Below are 22,310 nucleotides of genomic sequence, written 5' to 3' on the forward strand. Positions count from 1 at the left end.
ATACATGTAAACAGGAGTAATAGTGACCAGTAGCAGGATTAATAGAGATAATAATGGTAATGACAATCAATAATCATTTGAGCAGCAGAGCAGTGGTAGTAATACATCTAATCAATAATCATTTGTAGGTGTGAGGGGGAGAAGTAGTAGTTAGACATTAATGGCCAGGGGATAGAAGCTGTTTAGAAGTCTGTTGGTCCATATCTCGGGTGGCTGGAGTCTTTCGCACATTTTCAGGCCTTTTCTCAGACACGGCCTGGCATGTACGTCCTGGATGGCTGGTAGCTCACCCCCAGTGATGCGCTGGGCTGTCTGCATCACCCTCTGTAGGGCCTTCCAGTTGAGGGCGGTGTAGTTGCCATACCAGACAGTGATACAACCATGCTCTCGATGGTGCAGCTGTAAAAGTTCCTAAGGATCTGTTAACACGTACTCTCCAAGGACCTTGATAACTGCCTCATGTTTCCTTTACAGACAGTGGTTTAGAACCAGGACACTTTCCTAAGTCAGAGCTTTAGAATGGGCTTTGGTCAGAGACATTGTTTTCCTCGTCTGGATGGTCACATGACAATAAAATTTGCTTTAGGTGGTGAAGCCTGATCTGAGTATCCCATGTCAGTCCCATGTTATGGCTATCTCATGCTTGTCCCATGTCTGTCTGTACCATGTGCTTTCCCATGTTTATGTCATGTCATCCTATGTTCTATCTGTGTGTCCTGTCTGTGTGTAGAGACATGCCATGTTCTATCTGTGTGTCCTGTCTGTGTGTAGAGACATGCCATGTCCTATCTGTGTGTCCTGTCTGTGTGTAAAAACATGCCATGTTCTATCTGTGTGTCCTGTCTGTGTGTAGAGACATGCCATGTTATATCTGTGTGTCCTGTCTGTGTGTAGAGACATGCCATGTTCTATCTGTGTGTCCTGTCTGTGTGTAGAGACATGCCATGTCCTATCTGTGTGTCCTGTCTGTGTGTAAAAACATGCCATGTTCTATCTGTGTGTCCTGTCTGTGTGTAGAGACATGCCATGTTCTATCTGTGTGTCCTGTCTGTGTGTAGAGACATGCCATGTTCTATCTGTGTGTCCTGTCTGTGTGTAAAAACATGCCATGTTCTATCTGTGTGTCCTGTCTGTGTGTAGAGACATGCCATGTCCTATCTGTGTGTCCTGTCTGTGTGTAGAGACATGCCATGTCCTATCTGTGTGTCCTGTCTGTGTGTAGAGACATGCCATGTTCTATCTGTGTGTCCTGTCTGTGTGTAGAGACATGCCATGTCCTATCTGTGTGTCCTGTCTGTGTGTAGAGACATGTCATGTCCTATCTGTGTGTCCTGTCTGTGTGTAGAGACATGCCATGTTCTATCTGTGTGTCCTGTCTGTGTGTAGAGACATCCCATGTCCTATCTGTGTGTCCTGTCTGTGTGTAGAGACATGCCATGTTCTATCTGTGTGTCCTGTCTGTGTGTAGAGACATGCCATGTCCTATCACACACACACACACACACACACACACACACACACACACACACACACACACACACACACACACACACACCTGCACAAACAGGACACACACATAGACAAACGTTTTGACCCTCCTGTATATAGACAAACGTCTTGACCCTCCTGTATATAGACAAACGTCTTGACCCTCCTGTATATAGACAAACGTCTTGACCCTCCTGTATATAGACAAACGCCTTGACCCTCCTGTATATAGACAAATGTCTTGACCCTCCTGTATATAGACAAACGTCTTGACCCTCCTGTATATAGACAAACGCCTTGACCCTCCTGTATATAGACAAACGTCTTGACCCTCCTGTATATAGACAAACGTCTTGACCCTCCTGTATATAGACAAACGTCTTGACCCTCCTGTATATAGACAAACGCCTTGACCCTCCTGTATATAGACAAACGTCTTGACCCTCCTGTATATAGACAAACGTCTTGACCCTCCTGTATATAGACAAACGCCCTGACCCTCCTGTATATAGACAAACGTCTTGACCCTCCTGTATATAGACAAACGTCTTGACCCTCCTGTATATAGACAAACGTCTTGACCCTCCTGTATCTCCTGACCCTAACGTTCACGCTCACGTGGGTGAGGAGACGCGTGATTCATTGTGACCTCTTCCTTGATTCCTAAGAAAAGAGGATTATCAGTAAGTCCTTGTCCGGTCCCCTGCAGGAGCCTGTTCAAACCGTCCACTGATGTAAGGAATGGTCATGTGCTGTAATGCTTAGTAGCATAGAGGCAAGGCCCAACCTTTCATATCTGGACGATATTTAGCTTTCCCTTTCAGTCTTCTGTTTACCGTTATTATGTTGTTTTTTTATCCTCTTGTATTTGTTGTGTAGTAAATATTTAATGTTTTTATTTTCATTGTTTTAATTTGTTTTTCCTGTGAAGCATATTGTGTTGCATTCCATGTCTGAAATGTGCAGTATAAATAAAGCTTGATTTTATTTGAATACCTTGCTAGGTCAGACGTATCACCTGGAGGTGAATGTTGTCCTCTGACTGATGTCCAGTCTAGTTTACTCAGGGTTGGGTCTGGGAGATGCCCCTGTGCAGTACAGGACAGGTACTGGTGGAGGCATTAGGAGGTTGTGTATGTGTGTCTGAGCATGTGACTTTGGAACTGTTGACCTTTGCCACTGGCTGACCTGTCAGTGACCCTGGAAGTATTCTCGACTGGGATGAAGGTCTTCCATCTGGCTCAGTGCTGATTCCTGATAGATTCATGTTGATTCTGTCTCAGTGCTGATTCCTGATGAATTTATGAATTCACAAGAGATTTATCCTAATTATAATACATTCAGTTGAACATTTATAAAGTCACATAAAGTCATTATTGAGAAATAGTTATAGAATTGAATGTTTATTTTATTTGATTCTGACTATTTGTGATGTTTCCACATACTCTAATGATCATTCAAGGACAAAAACTTCATATACCAAATATCCTCAAATAGAAAATAATAGGTTGACATGTTCGATGTCTTTAAATAAATCAAATCAAATCAAATGTATTTATATGGCCCTTCGTACATCAGCTGATATCTCAAAGTGCTGTACAGAAACCCAGCCTAAAACCCCAAACAGCAAGCAATGCAGGTGTAGAAGCACGGTGGCTAGGAAAAACTCCCTAGAAAGGCCAAAACCTAGGAAGAAACCTAGAGAGGAACCAGGCTATGTGGGGTGGCCAGTCCTCTTCTGGCTGTGCCGGGTGGAGATTATAACAGAACATGGCCAAGATGTTCAAATGTTCATAAATGACCAGCATGGTCGAATAATAATAAGGCAGAACAGTTGAAACTGGACCAACCCAGACAGGATGACCACATCAGTGAATCAACCCACTCAGGTGACGCACCCCCTCCAGGGACGGCATGAGAGAGCCCCAGTAAGCCAGTGACTCAGCCCCTGTAATAGGGTTAGAGGCAGAGAATCCCAATGGAAAGAGGGGAACCGGCCAGGCAGAGACAGCAAGGGCGGTTCGTTGCTCCAGAGCCATTCCGTTCACCTTCCCACTCCTGGGCCAGACTACACTCAATCATATGACCCACTGAAGAGATGAGTCTTCAGTAGAGACTTAAAGGTTGAGACCGAGTTTGCGTCTCTGACATGGGTAGGCAGACCGTTCCATAAAAATGGAGCTCTATAGGAGAAAGCCCTGCCTCCAGCTGTTTGCTTAGAAATTCTAGGGACAATTAGGAGGCCTGCGTCTTGTGACCGTAGCGTACGTGTAGGTATGTACGGCAGGACCAAATCAGAGAGATAGGTAGGAGCAAGCCCATGTAATGCTTTGTAGGTTAGCAGTAAAACCTTGAAATCAGCCCTTGCTTTGACAGGAAGCCAGTGTAGAGAGGCTAGCACTGGAGTAATATGATCCATTTTTTTGGTTCTAGTCAGGATTCTAGCAGCCGTATTTAGCACTAACTGAAGTTTATTTAGTGCTTTATCCGGGTAGCCGGAAAGTAGAGCATTGCAGTAGTCTAACCTAGAGATGACAAAAGCATGGATACATTTTTCTGCATCATTTTTGTACAGAAAGTTTCTGATTTTTGCAATGTTACATAGATGGAAAAAAGCTGTCCTTGAAATGGTCTTGATATGTTCTTCAAAAGAGAGATCAGGGTCCAGAGTAACGCCGAGGTCCTTCACAGTTTTATTTGAGACGACTGTACAACCATTAAGATTAATTGTCAGATTCAACAGAAGATCTCTTTGTTTCTTGGAACCTAGAACAAGCATCTCTGTTTTGTCCGAGTTTAAAAGTAGAACGTTTGCAGCCATCCACTTCCTTATGTCTGAAACACATGCTTCTAGCAAGGGCAATTTTGTGGCTTCACCATGTTTCATTGAAATGTACAGCTGTGTGTCATCCGCATAGCAGTGAAAGTTAACATTATGTTTTCGAATAACATCCCCAAGAGGTAAAATATATAGTGAAAACAATAGTGGTCCTAAAACGGAACCTTGAGGAACACCCCAAAATTTACAGTTGATTTGTCAGAGGACAAACCATTCACAGAGACAAACTGATATCTTTCCGACAGATAAGATCTAAACCAGGCCAGAACTTGTCCGTGTAGACCAATTTGGGTTTCCAATCTCTCCAAAAGAATGTGGTGATCGATGGTATCAAAAGCAGCACTAAGGTCTAGGAGCACGAGGACAGATGCAGAGCCTCGGTCCGAAGCCATTAAAATTTAATTTACCACCTTCACAAGTGCCGTCTCAGTGCTATGATGGGGTCTAAAACCAGACTGAAGCATTTCGTGTACATTGTTTGTCTTCAGGAAGGCAGTGAGTTGTTGCGCAACAGCCTTTTCTAAAATTTTTGAGAGGAATGGAAGATTCGATATAGGCCAATAGTTTTTTATATTTTCTGGGTCAAGGTTTGGCTTTTTCAAGAGAGGCTTTATTACTGCCACTTTTAGTGAGTTTGGTACACATCCGGTGGATAGAGAGCCGTTTATTATGTTCAACATAGGAGGGCCAAGCACAGGAAGCAGCTCTTTCAGTAGTTTAGTTGGAATAGGGTCCAGTATGCAGCTTGAAGGTTTAGAGGCCATGATTATTTTCATCATTGTGTCAAGAGATATAGTACTAAAACACTTGAGCGTCTCTCTTGATCCTAGGTCCTGGCAGAGTTGTGCAGACTCAGGACAACTGAGCTTTGAAGGAATACGCAAATTTAAGGAGGAGTCCGTAATTTGCTTTCTAATAATCATAATCTTTTCCTCAAAGAAGTTCATGAATTTATCACTGCTAAAGTGAAAGTCATCCTCTCTTGGGGAATGCTGCTTTTTAGTTAGCTTTGCGACAGTATCAAAAAGGAATTTCGGATTGTTTTTATTTTCCTCAACTAAGTTAGAAAAATAGGATGATCGAGCAGCAATAAGGGCTCTTCGGTACTGCACAGTACTGTCTTTCCAAGCTAGTCGGAAGACTTCCAGTTTGGTGTGGCGCCATTTCCGTTCCAATTTTCTGGAAGCTTGCTTCAGAGCTCGGGTATTTTCTGTGTACCAGGGAGCTAGTTTCTTATGAGAAATGTTTTTAGTTTTTAGGGGTGCAACTGCATCTAGGGTATTGCGCAAGGTTAAATTGAGTTCCTCAGTTAGGTGGTTAACTGATTTTTGTCCTCTGGTGTCCTTGGGTAGACAGAGGGAATCTGGAAGGACATCAAGGAATCTTTGTGTTGTCTGTGAATTTATAGCACGACTTTTGATGATCCTTGGTTGGGGTCTGAGCAGATTATTTGTTGCAATTGCAAACGTAATAAAATGGTGGTCCGATAGTCCAGGATTATGAGGAAAAACATTACGATCCACAACATTTATTCCATGGGACAAAACTAGGTCCAGCGTATGACTGTGACAGTGAGTGGGTCCAGAGACATGTTGGACAAAACCGTCGATGATGGCTCCGAAAGCCTTTTGGAGTGGGTCTGTGGACTTTTCCATGTGAATATTAAAGTCACCAAAGATTAGAATATTATCTGCTATGACTACAAGGTCCGATAGGAATTCAGGGAACTCAGTGAGGAACGCTGTATATGGCCCAGGAGGCCTGTAAACAGTAGCTATAAAAAGTGATTTAGTAGGCTGCATAGAGTTCATGACTAGAAGCTCAAAAGACGAAAACGTCTTTTTTTTTTTGTAAATTGAAATTTGCTATCGTAAATGTTAGCAACACCTCTGCCTTTGCGGGATGCATGGGGGATATGGTCACTAGTGTAGCCGCGAGGTGAGGCCTCATTTAACACAGTAAATTCATCAAGCTTAAGCCATGTTTCAGTCAGGCCAATCACAATCCACTATGCTGGCAGGCTGGCTAACAGCCTGCTGCCTGGCCTGCACCCTATTTCATTGTGGAGCTAGAGGAGTTAGAGCCATGTCTATGTTGGTAGATAAAATGAGAGCACCCCTCCAGCTAGGATGGAGTCCGTCACTCCTCAGCAGGTCAGGCTTGGTCCTGTTTGTGGGTGAGTCCCAGAAAGAGGGCCAATTATCTACAAATTCTATCTTTTGGGAGGGGCATAAAACAGTTTTCAACCAGCGATTGAGTTGTGAGACTCTGCTGTAGAGCTCATCACTCCCCCTAACTGGGAGGGGGCCAGAGACAATTACTCGATGCCGACACATCTTTCTAGCTGATTTACACGCAGAAGCTATGTTGCACTTGGTGATCTCTGGCTGTTTCATCCTAACATCGTTGGTGCCGACGTGGATAACAATATCTCTATACTCTCTACACTCGCCAGTTTTAGCTTTAGCCAGCACCATCTTCAGATTAGCCTAATACACAAAAACAGTTCAGCAGCATTATTAAACATGTTATATTGTAGACATGTACGTTTTCTTTCTGTACTTTAACACATCACTGACTGTAGTTTGTGGTCACGCTTCATAGATGTTATTGGAGGGAAGGTAAATAGTGTGTAACATGTGTTTATAGATAACCTGCCATTTTCACAGACAATTTTATACAACACAAATAACATATTTGTTTCTTTATATTAAAGTTGTTGAAAGTTCTGCAAGGTTCTTGTCCAGTTTAACCCTTACATGTCATCTCTCCATCTCTCCCCCCTCATCTTCTCTCTCCTAGTGGGTGTGGTACCTCCCTCCCTGACTGTCCTACTTCCCTCCAGTGAGGAGCAGGACCAGGGGAATGTGGCCCTAGTGTGCCTGGCCAACAGGGGCTTCCCGGAGGGCTGGAAGCTGGGTTGGAGGCTGGGGGCCGGGGGAGCCTTGCAGGGCAGCCAGAGTCTGGAGGTCCTGGAGAAGGATGGTCACTACAGCTGGAGCAGCAGCCTCACCCTCCCCACTGACCAGTGGAGGAAGGCTGGCTCAGTCACCTGTGAGGCCTCCCTAAAGGACCAGACCCCCGTCACTCACACACTGGAGCCACACCACTGCTCCCAGTAGACACCCTGTACACAGAGAACACCTACCTATCTGTCATTCTATCATTCTAGATATCTATCTAGAGCTTCAGCTCTGGTCATCAATCTGAGATTCTGCATCTTTAATTCTGTACCTGTGTTTCATCGCTTCTGATTTTAGATTGGAGATGTTAACAAAATAAAATACTTTGCATTCATGTCAAACAAGGTGTCCCTGATTTGTATTAGAAAATAAATAAGTGAATATCTGTGAACTTGTGGTTGTTAAACAAAGACTAAATTGCTCTAAAGACTAAACTGCTCTGTAACAAAATGAATATTAGAAGGTTGGTAGGGGTGAGGGAGGGTGGGTAGTGGGTAGAACCCCTTGGGACAGTAAATATCTGGGGACAGGAGCAGAACCACTATTATAGACATGGGAAGGGAAGGGATCATGTCTAAACTATTTAGTGTATTTGAGATTCATTTTGAGTTGTATCCAGATGTTCTGTATGGTGGTAAACTAGTGATTATTTACGCTTGGTAATGTCATATAACGAAGACCTGAGTCTTGGTTGTGTGTTCAGTGAACCAGTGTTTAATGTCTGTTGCCCTTCAGCACCTGCAGTAGGTGCCAACTGCAGCAGTACAGTCTGTGTACAGTCTGACTGAGGGAGGTTTTGTATGACTCTAAATGACTGTGTGAAATGCTCTGGCTGCCAACATCACTCATACCATAGGAATCTCCTGCATCTTCAGCTTGGACATTAGGGATTGTAAGAGTGTACTCAGTACCTGATCTACTGCCACTGAATCTAGATGGTGTTCCAGACTTAAGGGTTTTTACTGTATAGATGAGGAGCTTAGGAGCCTGTCCAGGTTTCTGCAGGTACCAGCTCATGTCATCATCAATACCAGTTGAACTTGCAACAGCTTTGATAAAACCAGTCGACCACAGGGAGAGATGCTGAGAGTTTCTCACCCTGAGTAAGGAACCCCAGCGTGATCAGCAGTGGAATCAGTGATATCATCTTCATCATCATCATCATCTGTGGCTCTGAGAAGACAACAGACTGGACACAACAATGATAACACTGCAGTCTTAAAGTGTCAGGACAGATCTCAGTCCTGCAGTCTGAAACTCACAGGGCTAAAAACACTCAGAGCACTGAAGCATGAGCTGCCAATGCAAAGCACCTGCTCTATGGAAATACCCTACCTCAGGACAGATGAGGAAATGTTTAATGCAATGACATAAGCACAATAATCTTAAGCATGTAAGGAAATAGCTGACCTAAATCTCTGGGAAGACCTGTAATTGACCATAGAATTTAGTTACATGAAAGTTTTATTCATTCAATGCTAATGTATTGCTATTCTATACTGGCTATTCTAGCAGATGAAAGTTTTATTCATTCAATGCTAATGTATTGCTATTCTATACTGGCTATTCTAGCAGACGAAAGTTTTATTCATTCAATGCTAATGTATTGCTATTCTATACGAGCTATTCTAGCCTTTTTGCTAAAATGGCTTCATGCTGAAGTCCAGTTCAGGCCATAAAGAGTGAATCCAAGCTACTCAATACTCCCCCTGCAGCCATAAGAAGTGGTAAAATGGCATCATGCTGAAGTTCAGTTCAGGCCATAAAGAATGATCGAGGCCTAAGATGGATATAACTTTTTATTTTTATTTTTTATTTCACCTTTATTTAATAATCCTCTTTGGGCTGCAATCCTGTTAACGGGATGAAATGACAACAGCCAGTGAAAGTGCAGGGCGCCAAATTCAAAACAACAGAAATTTAATAATAAAAATTCCTCAAACAGACATGTTTTAAATACTTATACCGTTTTAAAGGTAATCTTGTTGTTAATCCCACCACAGTGTCCAAATTCAAATATGCTTTTCAGAGAAAGCACCACAAACTATTATGTTAGGTCACCACCAAGCCACAGAAAAAACAGCCATTTTTCCAGCCAAAGATAGGAGTCACAAATAGAGATCAAATTAATCACTAACCTTTGATGGTCTTCATCAGATGACACTCATAGGACTTCATGTTATACAATACATGTATGTTTTGTTTGATAAAGTTTATATTTATGTAAAAAAAAAAATTGTTTACACTGGCGCGTTACGTTCACTAGTTCCAAAAACATCCAGTGATTTTGCATAGCCTCATCGATTCAACAGAAATACTAATCATAAATGTAGATGATAATACAAGTTATACACATGGAATTATATATATACCTCTCCTTAATGCAACCGCTGTGTCAGATTTCAAAAAAAACTTTACGGAAAAAGCAAACCATGCAATAATCTGAGACGGCGCTCAGAACAATAGTCAAATTAGCCGCCATGTTGGAGTCAACAGAAACCAGAAATTACATGATAAATATTCCCTTACCTTTGATGATCTTCATCAGAATGCACTCCCAGGAATCCCAGGTCCACAATAAATGCTTACAAAATCAATCATTAGGATGTTTTTATCATAAATCTTCAATAAAGTTTCAACCGGAGAATTCCTTTGTGTCTTGAGGAGGAACGGAACGCAGGAAGATATCATGTGGTATGCGTGTGACCGGGAAATGGCTGACTGCCAGTAGTCTGACTCATTCCCCTCTTATTCAGTCCCACAACACAGTAGAAGCCTCATTCAAATTTCTATAGACGGTTGACATCTAGTGGAAGCCCTAGGAAGTGAATCTTCATTCATATCTCAATGGGATTTAAATAGGGAATGTGTTGAAAATATACCAACCTCAGATTTCTCACTTCCTGTTTTGATTTCTTCTCAGGTTTTTGCCTGCCATATGAGTCATGTTATACTCACAGACATCATTCAAACAGTTTTAGAAACTTCAGAGTGTTTTCTATCCAATACTAATAATAATAATAATATGCATATATTAGCAACTGAGACTAAGGAGCAGGCCGTTTACTCTGGGCACCTGTCATCCAAGCTACTCAATAGTGCCCCTGCAGCCATAAGAAGTGGTAAAATGGCGTCATGCTGAAGTTCATTTCAGGCCATAAAAAAAGATTGAGGCCTAAGATGGACATATCTTTTTATTTGTATTTTTTATTTCACCTTTATTTAACCAGGTAGGCTAGTTGAGAACAAGTACTCATTTACAATTGCGACCTGGCCAAGATAAAGCATAGCAATTCGACACATACAACAACCCAGAGTTACACATGGAATAAACAAAACATAGTCAATAATACAGTAGAAAAAAAGAAAACAAAGTCTATATACAGTGAGTGCAAATGAGGTAAGATAAGGGAGTTAAGGCAATAAATAGGCCGTGGTGGCAAAATAATTACAATATAGCAATTAAACACTGGAATGGTAGATGTACAGAAGATGAATGTGGATGTAGAGATACTGGGGTGCAAGAACTGTTTTTGCATGGACATTGCCTTTGAGGTATTCCACCATTTTGAAGTCGTCAACTGAGTGCTACTTCCTGTGGGTTAAGGAACGATCACATAATTCCATCCAGGTCATCAGGAGGGATCAGCCAATGAATTATACTCATGAGGAAACATTACATTACAGCAGGTGGCAGTAACTCGCCAACCTTGGCTCTATACCTGTTCAAACAACACAGTCTAGGTGACAGTTTGCACCCTGTCAGTTTGTTTACCAGTAAGAGTAGTAGCAGAAGAAAATAGAATACTTCAAAATGGAGATGGCCTCAATGGCACTGCCTGTGCTCTCACACACACCATAATGGGACAGATACAATAACGACGTGGTCTATCTAAGTCTATGTTTCAGACAGAAAATAAAGAGTTATTAGTCAAACAGAATCAGGTTCAGCTGCTGGTGGAATTACAGACTGAGTCTGCCAGCTGTTTTATCGCTATTTGACATTCATATCTAGATAGGTGGGACAACAATACTATTTTCAAGTGAGAAGCCTAGACACTTACTGGCACTGCAGTTTAAACATGCTGAAACAAGATCATCAATACAGTTGATCAGACTGATATCTGATCCTACAGAAAGAAACACTACGTTTAGAGCATATTATTCAGATTCATTCAGTTCCTCATACAGCTTTGATACTTCTGCTTGTCGGCAGTTCCTGGAGAACCTTGCGTTGCCCAGACTCTCTAAAGAAGAAACAGTTGTATTAGATGAACCTACCACTTTATCTGAACTGAAAGCTGTGTTGCAAGTGCTCAAAACTCCCACCAATAATGTCTATATTCACAGCTTTAAACATTAAACATGGTCTGTTTACAAGATCAACTGGTCTAAATCAGCTCTACTACCTCTTAACTCAGCTATGGGAAGTGTTCAACTACCACCCATGATACCAGGGAAGAAACAAACCACCTACTTAGACATTACCATATCCCAATCTATTGACACGACATTCAGGAAGAACTACTTAGAAACCTTTGAAAAAATCAAAAAAGCCATAATTAAATGGTCTGCTATGGCCACTTCTTTGCATGCTAGAATCTCAATGATTAAAATGAATGTCCTCCCTCGTATCAATTTTATGAGTTCCATGTTACCACTGCTTCCTCCTATACACTATTGGTCTAAACTTGACTCTGTGATAAAGAAGTTCATTTGGGGGAGAAGGAGACTGTCACGAATTCCCCCAGTACTGCTGCTCATTCCGTGCACCAGCTCCCCATTCCGTGCACCAGCTCCCGAGGTCTACGTCACCGGCCTCTAGGCATCACTGAACTGTCTCGTTACGCACACCTGATTCCAATTCCCCTGATTAGTAATTGTATATATGTGCCCTGTTTTCACCATTGTCTTGTGGGTTATTGTTCCCATGTCCGTTGGTCATGTGAGTTCCTGTGCTTTGTTGTTTCGGCTTTCGTGCTGCGTGTATTGTGTACTCGTTATTACGGGTCTCGTCCAGTGTATTGTTATTACGGGTCTCGTCCCGTGTATTGTTATTGTGGTTCTCTTCCCCTGTATTTATTAGAGGTTTAAACTCGCTCTTTTGTTTGGGTTACATCCCTGTGTTTTTGTATATGTTTGTTTTGGGCTTCGTCCCCGTGCCTTTTCATGGCATGTTGTATTTTTGGGTGGAGTAAAAAACGATGACGTTTCCTGCACCTGTCTCCAATAATTTATACCACAGAGACCACAGATTAAATTTGCAACACCACAGACAACAAAAGCATCAGGTGGACTTATTGATTGAACCCATTATAGCATACTAGTAGATGTGTGGAAAACTTCAGAGAAGCATATGAATTCTAATCTTAAATGAAATTCTTAGTGTGTAAGAAACCACTTATATCAGAATATTGATCTAAGAAGGGTGTTTATGCTTTCAACGACATAATCAATGTGAATGGACTCCTCAGTTTCCAGGAAATCCACAAGTGTTTTAATGTCCCAGGTTCATCATTTTGTCTTTACCTTCAACGACGCCTATCCACGCGAGCCTATGGGGTCCCCTGGGGAGCAGAACTAGCAATACACCCATTGGTCAAACTTCCAACGGACAGTTGCCCCTCAAAAGGAGTTGTTTCTGATATCTATAGTCAATGAATTCTTGCAGCACAAAAACCATTGTCTATCCACTGTATTGGAAAATGATTTTAGACTTGCTGACAGACAAATTCATTGGGAGACAGTATGTGTCACGTTCTGACCTCTATTTCTGTTGTTTTGTATTTATTTAGTATGGTCAGGGCGTGAGTTGGGTGGGCAGTCTATGTTTGTTTTTCTGTGTTTTGGGGCATTTCTATGTTTTCGGCCTAGTATGGTTCTCAATCAGAGGCAGGTGTCATTAGTTGTCTCTGATTGAGAATCATACTTAGGTAGCCTGGGTTTCACTGTGTGTTTGTGGGTGATTGTTCCTGTCACTGTGTTTGTCGTCACAGGATAGGACTGTTTTGCGTTCTCACATTTCTTGTTTTCGTTAGTTTGTTCATGTGTAGTGATTTATTAAAATATGAATAACCACCACGCTGCGCTTTGGTCCGCTTCTCCTCCTCCTACAGACGAACGCCCTTACAGAATCACCCACCACAACAGGACCAAGCAGCGTGTCAACAGGCAGGAGCAGCAGGAGAAGCAACAGCGGCTGCAGGAGATACGTAGTAAGGAATTCTGGACATGGGAGGAAATCCTCGACGGGAAAGGACCCTGGGCTAAGCCAGGAGAATATTGCCGCCCCAAGGCCGAGCTGGAGGCAGCAAGAGCAGAGAGGCGGCATTCTGAGAAGCAAGCACGGCGGCGCGGACAGAAGCCCGAGAGTCACCCCCAAAAATTTCTTGGGGGGGGGCACAGGGGGAGTGTGGCAGAGTCAGGAGTCAGACCTGAGCCAACTCTCCCCGTTTATCGTGAGGAGCCAAGGAGGAGCTCAGAACCAGAGCTGGTGTTGGAGGTGAGCGAAGCAGAGACTGTGAAGGAGTTAATGGGGAAATTGGAGGAGAGTGATATGAGGGACTTGCTGGTTTGGTGCATGAGGCACGACATTCGCCCGACGGAGCGTGTCAGGGATTTAATGGCACCGGGGTCAGCTCTCCATACTCATCCTGAGGTGCGTGCGAGGGGTCTGGTGAAGACTGTGCCAGCCTCACGCACCAGGCCTCCTGTGCATCTCCCTAGCCTTGCACGTCCTGTGCCATCTCAGCACTACAGTGCTCCTAGCAGTGCTAACTGTGGCGGGCGTGGTGCTGGTCAGGCACCGTGTTATGCAGTTGTGCGCACGGTGTCCCCAGTACGCGTGCTTAGCCCGGTGCGCTACATCCCAGCTCCCCACATCTGCCGGGCTAGGGTGAAGATCCAGCCAGGGCGGTTAGTGCCAGCCCTGCTCTCAAGATCTCCAGTACGCCTTCACGGCCCGGTCTATCCGTCACCACCTCCACACCCCAGCCCTCCGGTAGTAGCTCCCCGCACAAGGCTTCCTGTGCGTGTCCTCGGCCCAGTACCACCAGTGCCAGCACCACGCATCAGGCCTACAGTGCGCCTCGCCTGTCCAGCACTGCCGGAGCCTCCCGCCTGTCCGGCGCCATCGGAGCTTCCCGTCTGCCCAGCGCCATCTGAGCTTCCCGTCTGCCCAGCGCCATCTGAGCTTCCCGTCTGCCCAGCGCCATCTGAGCTTCCCGTCTGCCCAGCGCCGCCAGCGCCGCCCGTCTGCCCAGCGCCGCCAGCGCCGCCCGTCTGCCCAGCGCCGCCAGCGCCGCCCGTCTGCCCAGCGCCGCCAGCGCCGCCCGTCTGCCCAGCGCCGCCAGCGCCGCCCGTCTGCCCAACGCCGCCAGCGCCGCCCGTCTGCCCAGCGCCGCCAGCGCCGCCCGTCTGCCCAGCGCCGCCAGCGCCGCCCGTCTGCCCAGCGCCGCCAGCGCCGCCCGTCTGCCCAGCGCCGCCAGTGCCGCCCGTCTGCCCAGCGCCGCCAGCGCCGCCCGTCTGCCCAACGCCGCCAGCGCCGCCCGTCTGCCCAGCGCCGCCAGCGCCGCCCGTCTGCCCAGCGCCGCCAGCGCCGCCCGTCTGCCCAGCGCCGCCAGCGCCGCCCGTCTGCCCAGCGCCGCCAGTGCCGCCCGTCTGCCCAGCGCCGCCAGTGCCGCCCGTCTGCCCAGCGCCGCCAGTGCCGCCCGTCAGCCAGGAGCCGCCAGTGCCGCCCGTCAGCCAGGGGCCGCCAGTGCCGCCCGTCAGCCAGGGGCCGCCAGTGCCGCCAGTCAGCCAGGGGCCGCCAGTGCCGCCAGTCAGCCAGGGGCCGCCAGTGCCGCCAGTCAGCCAGGGGCCGCCAGTGCCGCCAGTCAGCCAGGGGCCGCCAGTAAGCCAGGGGCCGCCAGTGCCGCCAGTCAGCCAGGGGCCGCCAGTAAGTCAGGGGCCGCCAGTGCCGTCAGTCAGCCAGGGGCCGCCCGAGCAGCTGCCCCTCTGTCCAGAGCAGCTGTCGCCCCTCTGTCCCAAGCTGCTGCCGCCCCTCTGTCCCGAGCAGCTGCCCCTCTGTCCCGAGCAGCTGCCGCCCCTCTGTCCCGAGCAGCTATCGCCCCTCTGTCCCGAGCTGCTATCGCCCCTCTGTCCCGAGCTGCTATCGCCCCTCTGTCCCGAGCAGCTGCCCCTCTGTCCCGAGCAGTTGTCCCTCTGTCCCGAGCAGCTGCTTCACCTCTGTCCCGAGCAGCCTCTCTGTCCAGTGGGGTCATTGAGAGGGGTGGCCATGGTGAGTAAGCCAGGGAGGCGGACAATAAGGCGGACTAAGACAATGGTGAAGTGGGGTCCGCGTCCCGCGCCAGAGCCGCCACCGCGGACAGACGCCCACCCAGACCCTCCCCTATAGGTCAAGGTTTTGCGGCCGGAGTCCGCACCTTTGGGGGGGGGGTACTGTCACGTTCTGACCTCTATTTCTGTTGTTTTGTATTTATTTAGTATGGTCAGGGCGTGAGTTGGGTGGGCAGTCTATGTTTGTTTTTCTGTGTTTTGGGGCATTTCTATGTTTTCGGCCTAGTATGGTTCTCAATCAGAGGCAGGTGTCATTAGTTGTCTCTGATTGAGAATCATACTTAGGTAGCCTGGGTTTCACTGTGTGTTTGTGGGTGATTGTTCCTGTCACTGTGTTTGTCGTCACAGGATAGGACTGTTTTGCGTTCTCACATTTCTTGTTTTCGTTAGTTTGTTCATGTGTAGTGATTTATTAAAATATGAATAACCACCACGCTGCGCTTTGGTCCGCTTCTCCTCCTCCTACAGACGAACGCCCTTACAGTATGGAAAAATATATTTGGATCATCTAAAAACCCCAATCACCAATTCATTCATATTTCTTTTGCCATATAACCTAACACCTCAAAAAAGACATCACATGGGTATGAGTCCATCACCATTATGTGAGTTCTGTACCACAGGGGACCTTGGTACTTTTCAGCATGTGCTGTGGAAATGACCGGGGGTCGATGCATTCTGGGGGAAAGTCAACGATGTCTTCTCTGTACTTAGATAAAATACTGCCATTAGATCCAATAGGGATGTTGCTTTGTGATGACTCTGATTGGCACTTGTCAGAACACCAACAGAGAGTGTGGTTGGCAGGAACCACAGTGGCTAAGAAAATGATTGTACAAAGGTGGATTCCACCTCATCAGTTACCATTGCAACAATGGCTGCTCACATTTAAGGAACTTGTACTTATGGAGCTCTCCACAGCCAGGATCCATAGGGCCAAGGTGTCCACTGGACACATGGAAAAAAGCATCAGGGGATATTTCCAAACCCTTAACCAACGGACCTGTCACGCCCTGACCATAGATTGCTTTGGATGTTTCTATTTTTAGTTTGGTCAGAGTGTGACGTGGGTGGGTATTCTATGTTGTAGGTCTAGGTTTCTGTTTCTATGTGTTTGGCCTGGTATGGTTCTCAATCAGAGGCAGCTGTCTATCGTTGTCTCTGATTGAGAGCCATACTTAGGTAGCCTGTTTTCCCATTTTGAGGTGTGGGTGATTATTTTCCATTTCAGTGTTTGCACCATACGGGACTGTTTCGGTTTTCATGTATTCTCTTGTTCTTTAGTATTTTGTATTCATTCCTGATTAAAAGGTGTTATGGATACGTACCACTCTGCTTTTTGGTCCTCCTCTCCTTCCACCAACGAAAATCGTTACAGGACCTTACATCCATGAATTTGTATCAGTAATTTGTTACTATTTCTGAGGCTATATGATGTATTTTTCAGTAGATTTACTATGTAACATTAATTTATTTGACATGCTATCAGATTTCTGGTGGGGAGTGGGGGGTTAAACATATATATATCTATAAATGTATTGTATGAATCCTATGAATTGAAATAATAACTTGAGGAAAAAACTAGGTGACAACAAAAGAGTTTTCTGATTGGTTGTATCTTAATCACACTCCTCCCACTCGCTCTTTCTCTTCACCTGGAACCATATGCCCAGCAGCTTGTAGACGCGCAAAGATAATACGACAAACTTCAACCAAAATAAATATTGTACCATTATTTAAAAAAATGTTGCCCCTCTTTTTCTCCCCAATTTCATCATATCCAATCTCAATCTTGTCTCATCGCTGCAATTCTCCAACGGGCTCGGGAGAGGCGAAGTTCGAGTCATGTGTCCTACGAAACATGACCTGACAAACCACACTCCTTAACACCCGCCAGCTTAACCAATGTGTTGGTGGAAACACCGTTCAACTGACGACGAAGTCAGCCTGCAGGCGCCCATCCTGCCACAAGAGTCGTTCGAGCGCGAGAGGAGCCAAGTAAAGCCCCCCCGGCCAAACCCTCCCCTAACCTGGAAGACGCTAGGCCAATTGTGCGCCGCCCTATGGGACTCCCGGTCGGTTGTGACACAGCCTGGGATCGAACCTGGGTCTGTAGTGACGCTTGTTACACGCTTGTTTTATCGCTTGTTAACTTGACCATACATTTTGATTTGATTTGTGTTTGATTAGGCTACACAGTCGAAAATCAACAAGTTCAACATGGCTCCACGACAACAATGTTTGCCCATCTTCATAACCACTATGACACTTTTCTGAATGAAAATAACTTTTTCATTTTTCAAATAAATGTTTTAAAAATTAAAAAAATAACATTGTGACAGATCTCCTAGTTACGGGATACAGAGAAAATATATTGCTTCAGACTCCAGTGATTTAAGGAATGGTAATGTGCTGTAACGCCCTAAACTTACTGGCATAGAGGCACAGTGCAACCTTTCATATCTGACCTATGACCTTGCTAGGTCAGACATATCACCTGGAGGTGAATGTTGTCCTCTGTCTGATGTCCAGTCTAGTTTACTCAGGGTTGGTTCTGGGAGATGCCCCTGTGCGGTACAGGACAGGTACTGGTGGAGGTATTTGGAGGTTGTGTGTGTTTCTGAGCATGTGACTCTGAAACTGTTGACCTTTGCCACTGGCTGACCTGTCAGTGACCCTGGAGGTATTCTAGACTGGGATGAAGGACTTCCATCTGGCTCAGTGCTGATTCCTGATGAACTCATGATGAATCTTCAGATGTAGATCACTAGTTATATAAGACTTCCTCATGCCATTCTAGTGGGTACTACGAGAATGACCTCAGAAAATGGTGCTCTTGTCAACTATTCTCTTTGGCAAGAAAACAAAAAGCTGACTGCAATAAAGTAACAGGCAGTCTGGTGGCATGTTGGGGTTGAACTGACTCTCTTCCCTGGGAAACTGACCTCTGACTTTTTAATCTTTGACCTTTACTAGTCTGGCTGACGACCTGTGTCCAACCTCTTCCTCTGCACACCACACAAGATTAGTGCAGTGACCTATAAAATGATCTGTGACTGACATCTAACCTCTGACTTTGATCTTTGACCTCCTATGGTCTAGCGCTGGTGTCGTGTAAGGACGGGGGAACATCTGGGCAGTGTACTGCTCTATTCTGGGAGAGGGGACATGGAAATCTAAGTTTCTGTTTCACAGGTCTCTATTTCTGTCACACACAGTCATGAACGTACACACCCAATACTGCTCCACAGATGTGTTGGCCAGCTGTGTGTGTCTGGTTGGTCAACCAAGCATTGAGGCACACCAACCTTTTTGCTTCACACAGGATTTTATGTTGACATGATATGGATTATTGATCCTGAATGGGACTATTTCACCTGTATCTTTCTGATAAGGAGAACATTTGTAGACATGGGAGGTTGGGAGGGTTATGAAACTAGTTTGTAACCATTATGTCTGAGTTAGTAAAGTGGTTATACTTGGTGATGTCATATAACAAGACCCTTAGTTCTGTGTCCAGAGGACCAATGATGTGTGTCATTTCGATCAGCAGGTTTTTGTACGGCTCTAAATCACTGTGTGAACATATTTATACTGTTGAGATAGTGGAAACTCTTACAGTAGTAAACTGCTGCATCTTCAGCCTGGACTCCACTGATGGTCAGAGTGAAGTCACTCTCAGACCCACTGCCACTGAATCTAGCAGGAATCCCATCTTGCCGTGTCTTTATGTTTCTTATCAGGAGTTTGGGAGCTTCTCCAGGTCTCTGTTGATACCAGTACCCACCCTCATTTCCATCATCCCATTTGTACACTTTAGTGTTGGTTGTACAGGTCAGAGTGACGGGGTCTCCTGGAGAAAATGTCACTACAGGAGGCTGAGTCACAGTCACCTGACCTTTGGATCCTGAAGAGGAAAAAAATTAATTGATCAACGAGTATATAAAGGATATTATTTATATTTCATAATATTAGGGACAGTAATTATTTGAGATCCATTTCAATGATTATACGAGGCACTCAACAATATGTCATTTTCCATTGTAAGAGTTAGAAACCAACAGACCTTTGAGGCAGCAGCAGACCAGTGTCCAGACGAAGATGGTGATCAGAGTCATGGTTGTCGTGGTTTCTGTTGTGTTGAAGGACAGATCTCAGTCCTGCAGTCTGAAACTCACAGGGCTATAAACACTTCCAGAGCACTGAAGCATGAGCTGCCAATGCAAAGCACCTCCTCTATGGAAATACCCATCCTCAGGACAGAATAATAAACTGCAAATAATCATCATGTGAATTGCTTTATATTTCTGTTGTTGACAGTAAAATGTCACAATTGTCAATATTGATATTTGCTGCAAATGACAATGTTTCACTCTGCCCATAATGCATTCTGATAACAAGTGACATCGTTGGATGAAAAACATTTTGCAGTGAATTTGGGTGAAGAGACTTTAGAGGCTCAAATCAGAGACTTCATTAATCAGAGTATGCTATTTAGGTACATAAAGTGCTTAATGATTGTGGTTGTCACACCTAGCTATCTTAAGATGAATGCACAGAGATGCTCTGGATAAGAGTGTCTGCTAAATGACTCTAATGTGAATGATAAAACATGAGTATTACTTGCTATAATATTTCCTATATTAAGAGTGTCAAATACTGTAGTTGTATGTGAAGATGTGTAATGCTTTATGAGTATAGTAAAGTTGTACAAAGCTGTGTGGAGCTGTATGAGTGGTTCTGTTAGTGCAGGGTGTGCTCACTCTTGTGTGAAGGAGGTTTTTGTACGGCGTCTTAACTAGACTGTATCACTGTGGTTCACGTTCGGTGAAGGGACCAAACTGCTGCTGAAAAGTAAGTGTTTTCTCCTTTACTACTTACAAAATACTACAAAGTATAGAAATGCTGAACACCAGACATTTTAAGACTCAAACTCTGTAAAGGAAACCCCAATGTTAGTATTTATTTTAGACTGGAGGGTTTAGAAGGCATAATGTTAGTATTTATTTTAGACTGGAGGGTTTAGAAGGCATAATGTTAGCTACCGTCTGTGGGAGACTTTCAGTTGTGCAGCCAAGCAGCCTGTCTTTGAACAAGTTATACAAAAGAAACACTTTTTTTATTCAAAGAGCTTTAATCTGGTTTAGTTCCCTGCTGTGACACGTGAAATACACAGAGAATGTCATTTGTATAACAGAAAAAGTTCTGCTCCCTTTAATTGTCTGATGTTATTGTAAAGGGGACCGACTTTACATGGGCAATCTGCAATTGCTACATACATTTTGGGACTTTTAAATTAATGACATATACCCATTGATTCTTGAACAACATATGTGTTTTTTAATATGACTCATGAGCTTAGTTCAACTGCCAAACTCTTATCAGAGGCAAAATAGAATCATGTTTTCTAAATTGTTTGTGAACAATATATGTTTAAACAAACACTATACAGCCTCAAAACGTGGTTGAAATGACATGTTTTATCTTATGGATGGCCAGTCCTTGCATCCACAGCTCTATGAATTTGAGAGAGGATACAGTTTTCCAGCTCCATCCCTCAGCTGTTTACCAAAAACACTGGTGGGGTTGGCTGTTTTGTTGTTGTTTGATCAGCAGATATCTCTGCATTTAGAAGTGATATTGGGCGATAAGATCACTTGATGAATGGGGTCCTTGTCCCTTTTGCAGCAGAGATATTTAACCGGCTGTGAAAATACATGGCTAAATGAAAAACAGCGATGTACTTTATTGTGCATTTATGTAATTGTTGTTGAGTTGTGAGGTGTTGTGTTCTCTGTGAACCTTAATAAGTTGTGTATTTTATAGAACTCTATTTCTGTCTCCTCTAGAATGTAACATTAAAACGTTCTCTTCTCTCCAGCTGGTCCTACTGTCAGTCCCACGGTGTCTCTGCTCCCCCCCTCCTCTGAGCAGCTCTCTGGGGGCTCTGCCTCACTGGCCTGTCTGCTGACTGACTACTCCCCTCAGGGGGCGCTGGTGAGCTGGGAGGTGGACGGGCTGGAGGTGAGCCAGGGGGTCGTGACCAGTCCAGAAGAAGAGAAGGAAGGCCTTTACAGACGCAGCAGCACCCTGACCCTGAGCAAGGCAGGCTGGGAGCAGGGAGAGCTCTACACCTGCAGGGTCTCCCACTTCCAACACACCCAGGCCTCCCCCCTTCGCAGGAGCCAGTGTCTGGTCTAGGACCTAGTGGAGGAGGCCCACAACAGCAGCTCTGTCTGGGGAAGCAGGAGTCGACGAGGCTGGGGGCTGGTTGGAGCAGTAGTAGTGGGTTAGAGTGTTAGTAGTATATTGAGTAAACTCTAGTACTGTTGGGGAGACCACAATCCTGGTAGTAATGTGTATTTTATAGATTACAGGAGACTTCAATGTGTTCTGTACTCAGACTGTTACTGTGATGTTGCTGCCTGTCTCAGTTCTAATAAAGTTGGATTTGGAAAATAACATCATGGATTAGTTGACAAATTTATTTATTGTGACAACAAATGAAAATGTAGTTAAAGATGTTTGTAGTTTTATTCATCACTTTATTCCTCCTCTAAATGAGAGTACGATATGTCAGCTGTCCTGTAGTGACTGTTTGTTGTATGTGCGGTCTGCTGTTTCATGCTCAGTCTCTCTCTCTCTATCTCACTGTCTCTTTCTGCTCTATTTTGGGATAAGCA

General features: G+C 44.9%; 2 long non-coding RNA genes across 2 annotated transcripts; one reads left to right on the forward strand and one right to left on the reverse strand.

The window, feature by feature from the left end:
• Positions 1-18,936: 18,936 nt before the first annotated feature.
• LOC110495712 (uncharacterized) lies at positions 18,937-19,803 on the reverse strand. The gene is made up of 2 exons (XR_016488353.1): positions 19,694-19,803; positions 18,937-19,534 (listed from the first exon to the last, which is right to left on the reverse strand). It is a non-coding gene; the product is annotated as an uncharacterized LOC110495712 (long non-coding RNA).
• Positions 19,804-19,893: 90 nt separating this feature from the next.
• On the forward strand, positions 19,894-22,089 carry LOC110495722 (uncharacterized). Its single transcript, XR_002469465.3, has 2 exons — positions 19,894-20,481; positions 21,509-22,089. It is a non-coding gene; the product is annotated as an uncharacterized LOC110495722 (long non-coding RNA).
• Positions 22,090-22,310: the final 221 nt, after the last annotated feature.

The sequence above is a fragment of the Oncorhynchus mykiss genome, chromosome 18 (genome assembly GCF_057628025.1).
Source record: "Oncorhynchus mykiss isolate SJ-2025 chromosome 18, ASM5762802v1, whole genome shotgun sequence".
NCBI classification, from domain to species: Eukaryota; Metazoa; Chordata; class Actinopteri; order Salmoniformes; family Salmonidae; genus Oncorhynchus; species Oncorhynchus mykiss.